Here is a 6,717-nt window from a genome sequence, read left to right as displayed (position 1 = left end):
CCAAAGCAGAGAAGAAATGGATCAGCTGCCTTCATGTATTAGTGCAATAGGCCCCGCCCCTCGGCTGCAGCGACTCCGCCCACTTCCTCCATCTGTCTCTTTAGATTTTAAAATGTCATAAAAAACAATCTCCCTCCCACCCAGGATTTTAGACAGCACCTTCAAGCCATTTCCACAGGAGAGTCTCTTCCACCGGCTGCCCTGGGTTCAAAGGTCTCCATGTAACAGGACGGGGCTCCATTTTTAAAGCCAACTACAGACTTTGGATTCCCGACTTCAGACACGTTAAAGGCTGCTTTGTGCAAAATGCTGAGCACCTGGCCTCTCCGAAACAGGCCACCGTAGGGGGACATTTTTAAACGTGCCTCAGGAGTTTAGGAGCACAAGTCTCATTAGAAGTCACCGGAAGTGGTGCTCCTAAATCTCCTAGGTGGTTTGAAATTCATCCCCTTAAGCTTCTCATATTGTGCACCCAAAACACAGACATCTAAGCTTTGTCATTAGAATTGGTTGGGGGAAAAAGACAGTGAAGTCAATGATGGCATCATTCAGATGGTTTTTAAAAGTCCTTTTGTGCAGGAATTTTCCACAGATTTTTTTTTTAAATCAAAATTGATTCAAATTTTAAGCAGTGAGGGAATTAGCCATTGGAGCAACGTACTGGGAATGCGATGGATTTTCTGTCACTTCAGGTCTTTAAATCAGGCTAGGATATCATGGTAAAAGCTCTGTTCTCATTCAACAACCCGGTATTGGCCTCAGTGCAGGAACCACTAGGTGAGGTTCTGTGGCTTGTGTGGAACAGGAGCTCAGACATGATGGTTAGAAAGGTCCCTCCTGGCTCATTGATGTACATTAATCTATCAATCGGATCCGCTTTTACCAAGATACTCTTGAGTAACTGGGGCCTGCAGATCACGTGCTGGGATGTGGCGTGGGTGGCAGTTCAGAAAACGTTGCAATAACCTGTAACAGTGACGATTGATAGGAGGGTTACGAGAAGGGCTCAGAAAGACAGGATTCGTCCAAACAAAAATGCAACCCCAGCACTGTATTAGGATCATGATTGATAAACCAAGGGAGGACAGACCCAGAAATCAATTGACCAAACATGGGGTGTCAGGAATCAGGATAATTAGTGAACGAACTAATGAGGGGATTCTCCATTCCCCCTCCCCCACACATCCTTTTTAGAGCTTCAAAAGGAGACTTTGGGGACCAGGAAGTGTGGAGTGGACTCCTGGGGGAAAGGCCAGCAGACCTCTGGTTTGCTCCAGAGACTCTGTCCTTCATCGGCGAGCCTGGATCACCAGGACATCCAGGCCAGCACCCTGGCGAGGACACTCACTGGGCGCCATCACTGCTGGACCAGCAAACACCCTGCCTGATAGAGGTGAGCTCCTGCTCTGTCTGCCCTCCCCTCACGTATCTCTTTCTCTTCTCCACTCTCTTCCTCCTCTCCTATCTCTCTCTCCACTGTTCCCCGGACCCTGCAGCCAGCTGCTCGACGGGCACCAGCACGACAGGAGGCTCTGCCCAGTCGGAGAAGGACCAGGGAAGGAGGGGGCCTAGCCATACCAGCCAGAGGAGGCCCCTGACCAGCGTAGTGAGCCAGGGGCAAGAGCAACGGGTATCATGGCCAATCTGCCAGCCCAGCGCCAAAGCCTACGTCCGTGTGACCAGACACCTGGTGTCCTGAGAGCATCAACCAAAGCTGTGTTTCCCCCACTCATACCGTGCTGTCTCTTCTCCCCCATTGTGTCCGTCTGTCTTGTCAAGAGCAGGAACGGGAACCGCCATTCACGGGAATCAGCTCAGAGCCCCACCACAGAACTAGTCCTTTCGTCCCCAATACAAGGATCGCTCAACAGGACGAGATGCTCCAACCCAGATCCTCCCTCTGAAAAGGGGCTTGCTTAGGCTTCGATTACATTTCTCTTCTGTAACTGCTCCATTTCAGTCCCAGAATGATTTGTGCTTTGTTTTCAATCCTTTTTTTCATGTGTAGCCTAATCAATCAATGATTAAACTGTGGAATGGATTGTCTAGTGTGTTTGTCATGGGTCTGAGCCGCAGGACCGGCTCTTGGGTTTTTGCTGCCCCAAATATATAGGAGTGCCGCCGCCGAAACAAAAGAAAAACAAAGCCGGAGTGCCCCTGCTGAAGGTGCCGGCCCCAAAGGGCTGGAATGCCGCCCCTTGAGAAGTGCCGCCCCAAGCTGGAACCGGCCCTGGGCACAGTTACCACAACATCGTCCAGTGTCGCTCCAGCAAACCCCCCCCCAGCAGAACAAGCTCTGGTGGGACAAGCTCAGGGTCTGACTGATCGTCCTCTCGGAGGATGGGTAGGAATTCCCCTCCCCCCAAGTGAGACTGGCAGTGACCTTGGGGGCCGTTTCCCTTCCTCGGCCGCAAGGGATGAGGGTCACTTGCCAGGATTATCTGGGCATCTCTCACTTAACCAGTTCCCTGCCGTTGCAGTGAACTCAGGCACTGATGCAGCTCGGCTCCTCCTAGCCCAGGGGTGGCCAACCTGCGGCTCCAGAGTATCGGCACCGACTCCGGGGCTGGAGCTACAGGCGCCAACTTTCCAATGGGCCGGGGGGTGCTCACTGCTCAACCCCTGGCTCTGCCACAGGCCCTGCCCCCACTCCACCCCTTCCCGCCAATCCCCTGAGCCTGCCGTGCCCTCGCTCCTTCCCCCCTCTCCCCCCAGAGCCTCCTGCACCCCATGAAACAGCTGATTGGGAGGTGCGGGAAGGGAGGGGGAGGTGCTGATCGGTGGGGCTGCCGGTGGGCAGCAGGCGCTGGGAGCGGGTGGGGCGGGGGAGCTAATGGGGGCTGCTGACGTATTCCTGTGGCTCTTTGGCAATGTTCATTGGTAAATTCTGGCTCCTTCTCAGGCTCAGGTTGGCCACCCCTGTCCTAGTCACTCCCCATGGCATGTAAGTTGAGTCTCCTGTGAGCTGTGATACTGATTGTTGGGTGTCGTGTCTGGGCGCTGGGGGAGGCTACTGGAGGTGAGTCTAGGTGGTCTGGTGGGTCCTTCTGGCGTTGAATTCTATGACTGTGACTGTGGTTTTCTGAGCTGGGGTCCAATCATTGCAATTCAGTGACAGCTGGATGCCCGGCTTCCTACGGCTGTGTTGATGATCCCAGCCCATGGTTACAATGACCTTTCCCAGAACATTTGTCCTGCTTTGGACGATTCCTAAATCTATGTTGAGCACGGCATCACCTTCCGTACTAGGGAGTTTATCATCCGTTATCACAGCAATTGCTGACGTAACGATGTCCCTCCCCAATTATGGAACTTGCAGGCAAAATGACATCCCTCCCCGTATCTTCCCCAGCTCCACTCCATGCTTGTTACCATCCTAGCTTTATAGAACACGTTCCTCAGCCACCCTCGACGGCACCTCTCCTCCTTGGATTAAACACTCACTTGTGATTAGAGACGGCCACTAACAACACCTCACCGGTTCCACCCACTGTCCTGATGGAGGTTCAAATGATGCCCCCGTGACAGGGCCGGCTCCAGGGTTTTTGCCACCCCAAGCAGCCAAAAAAAAAAAAGCTGTGATTGCGGTCTGTGGCGGCAATTCGGCAGGAGGTCCTTCGCTCCGAGCGGGAGTGAGGGACCGTCCGCCGAAATGCCGCCGAATTGCTGGACGTGCCGCCCCTCTCCGGAGCGGCCGCCCCAAGCACCTGCTTGCCAAGCTGGTGTCTGGAGCCGGCCCTGCCCCGTGACTGGCTTTCCCTAGACAGAAAGAAAATAAATAATGTAACCAAGTACAATTTATACCAGCATGACTAGTCACATGTGCACATGGGTCTTTCTATCAGGGCGTTTTCACATCACCAGCCCAACTCCATCACTCCCATCCCAACCCCCCTGGAACTTTCCTCTTCAGGCCCAATGGCCTTTCAGCCGGCTCCCGAGGCGTCTCTATTGCTTCCGAGGAGTCTGAGAGCTGGGACTGACTTGGCCAATTCTGCTCTAATGGGAATTCGTCCCTGCCCGACTCTTCCGGCCTCGACATCCACACCCACGTTCTGTTCCCGCTGCCGAGCTCCCTCTCCCCTAGTAATGTTGTTATTTTAAATGGGTGAGCTGGAAGGTTCTGCAGGGTCACTGCAGCCCACAGCCCGGGTTTCTAACACGCCAACCCCCGTGTTATCCACTGCACCACACGGCCCTTCAGAGTGACTGAGCCAGGTCGGGTTCTCCTGTCTCTCACCCCTAGAAGCCTCAGATTGCCTCAGTGCCTGGCGGGGATCCTGGAGCGGGGAGCTATGCAGAGATCAGGGCCGTCCCTAGCTATTCTGGGGCCCTACGCAGCCCCCCATGGCAGCGACATTGTGGGGCCCCAGGCCAACACGGGGGGTGCGGGACCCAGACCTCCGTGGCAGGGAGGGCTTGGGGAGCAGGGGGAACTGCCAGGAGTGCAGACCCGGCCATGCTGCCTGCTGCAGAGCTCAGGGGAGTGGGGGTGGGGCTGGGCAGGGGTGGGAAGAGGTGGGGCTGGGGCGGGGAAGAAGCGGGGTGGGGTGGAGCAGGGACGGGAAGAGGTGGGGCTGGGGTGGGGAAGGAGCAGGGCAGGGCAGAGCAGGGGCGGGAAGAGGTGGGGCTGGGGTGGGGAAGGAGAAGGGTGGGGCAGAGCAGGGGTGGGAAGAGGCGGGGCTGGGGTGGGGAAGGAGCGGGGCAGGGCAGAGCAGGGGCGGGAAGAGGCGGGGCGGGGTGGAGCAGGGGTGGGGGCCATGGGGAGGAGCCGGAGCAGGGGCTGGAGCAGCACGCAGATGTGCTGCTGCCCCAGATTTCCTGGTGCCCTGGGCAGCTGCGTGTTTTGCGTCTGGGTAAGGGTGGCCCTGGCTGTGATCATATGGAGGTTGCACAGTTAACCTGAGACCTCTGCCTGTGCCTCCGGACAGCAGTGACTCCGTGATCAAGCAGAATGGGTGAGATCCACAGAGAGTCACTTTCCAGTCACACCTGTTTTCCCAGAGCCTGGAGTCTAAACTGCATCTCAGGCTGCAAATCTCGGCCAGAAAACGATGACTCGCCGGTTCACAGATTCGAAGATACCATTGCGCTGATCTAGTCTCACCTCCTGTGTAACATGCCAGAGAACTTCCCTGGACTAATTCCCATTTGAACTACAGCGTATAGCAGCCAATCCTGATTAAAAATTTCCAGTGATGGAAAACCCACCACAACCCTCGGTAACTTGTTCCAATGGTTAATTACCCTCACGGGTAAAAACGTGTGCCTCCTTTCTGAACTGTCCAGCTCCCAATTCCAGGCATTGCATTGTGCTGTGCCTCTGTCTGCTAGACTGGAGACCCTCTGCCATAGAATCATAGAATCTCAGGGCTGGAAAGGACCTCAGGACGTATCTAGTCCAACCCCCTGCTCAAAGCAGGACCAATCCCAACTAAATCATCCCAGCCAGGGCTTTGTCAAGCCGGGCCTTAAAAACCTCTTAGGAAGGAGATTCCACCACCTCCCCAGGTAACCCATTCCAGTGCTTCACCACCCTCCTAGTGAAAAAGTTTTTCCTAATATCCAACCTAAACCTCCCCGACTGCAACTTGAGACCATTACTCCTTGTTCTGTCATCAGGTACCACTGAGAACAGTCTAGATCCATCCTCTTTGGAACCCCCTTTCAGGTAGTTGAAAGCAGCTATCAAATCCCCCCTCATTCTTCTCTTCTGCAGACTAAACAATCCCAGTTTCCTCAGCCTCTCCTCATAAGTCATGGGCTCCAGCCCCCTAATCATTTTTGTTGCCCTCCGCTGGACTCTTTCCAATTTTTCCACATCCTTCTTGTAGTGTGGGTCCCAAAACTGGACACAGTTCTCCAGATGAGGCCTCACCAATGTCGAATAGAGGGGAACGATCACGACCCTTGATCTGCTGGCAATGCCCCTACTTATACAGCCCAAAATGCCGTTAGCCTTCTTGGCAACAAGGGCACACTGTTGACTCATATCCAGCTTCTTGTCCACTGTAACCCCTAGGTCCTTTTCTGCAGAACTGCTACCTAGCCATTCGGTCCCTAGTCTGTAACAGTGCATGGGATTCTTCTGTCCTAAGTGCAGGACTCTGCACTTGTCCTTGTTGAACCTCATCAGGTTTTTTTTGGCCCAATCCTCTAATTTGTCTAGGTCCCTCTGTATCCTATCCCTACCCTCTAGCGTATCTACCACTCCTCCCAGTTTAGTGTCATCTGCATACTTGCTGAGAGTGCAGTCCACACCATCCTCCAGATCATTAATGAAGATATTGAACAAAACCGGTCCCAGGACCGACCCTTGGAGCACTCCACTTGAAACCGGCTGCCAACTAGACATGGAGCCGTTGATCACTACCCGTTGAGCCCGACGATCTAGCCAGCTTTCTATCCACCTTATAGTCCATTCATCCAGCCCATACTTCTTTAACTTGCCGGCAAGAATACTGTGGGAGACTGTATCAAAAGCTTTGCTAAAGTCAAGAAATAACACATCCACTGCTTTCCCCTCATCCACAGAGTCAGTTATCTCCTCATAGAAGGCAATTAGGTTAGTCAGGCATGACTTGCCCTTGGTGAATCCATGCTGACTGTTCCCGATCACTTTCCTCTCCTCTAAGTGCTCCAGAATTGATTCCTTGAGGACCTGCTCCATGATTTTTCCAGGGACTGAGGTGAGGCTGACTGGCCTGTAGTTCCCCG

Source organism: Trachemys scripta, chromosome 11, assembly GCF_013100865.1.
Source record: "Trachemys scripta elegans isolate TJP31775 chromosome 11, CAS_Tse_1.0, whole genome shotgun sequence".
In the NCBI taxonomy this organism is placed as follows: domain Eukaryota; kingdom Metazoa; phylum Chordata; order Testudines; family Emydidae; genus Trachemys; species Trachemys scripta.
The sequence above is the reverse complement of the archived record's forward strand: the minus strand, read 5'-3'. Positions refer to the sequence as shown.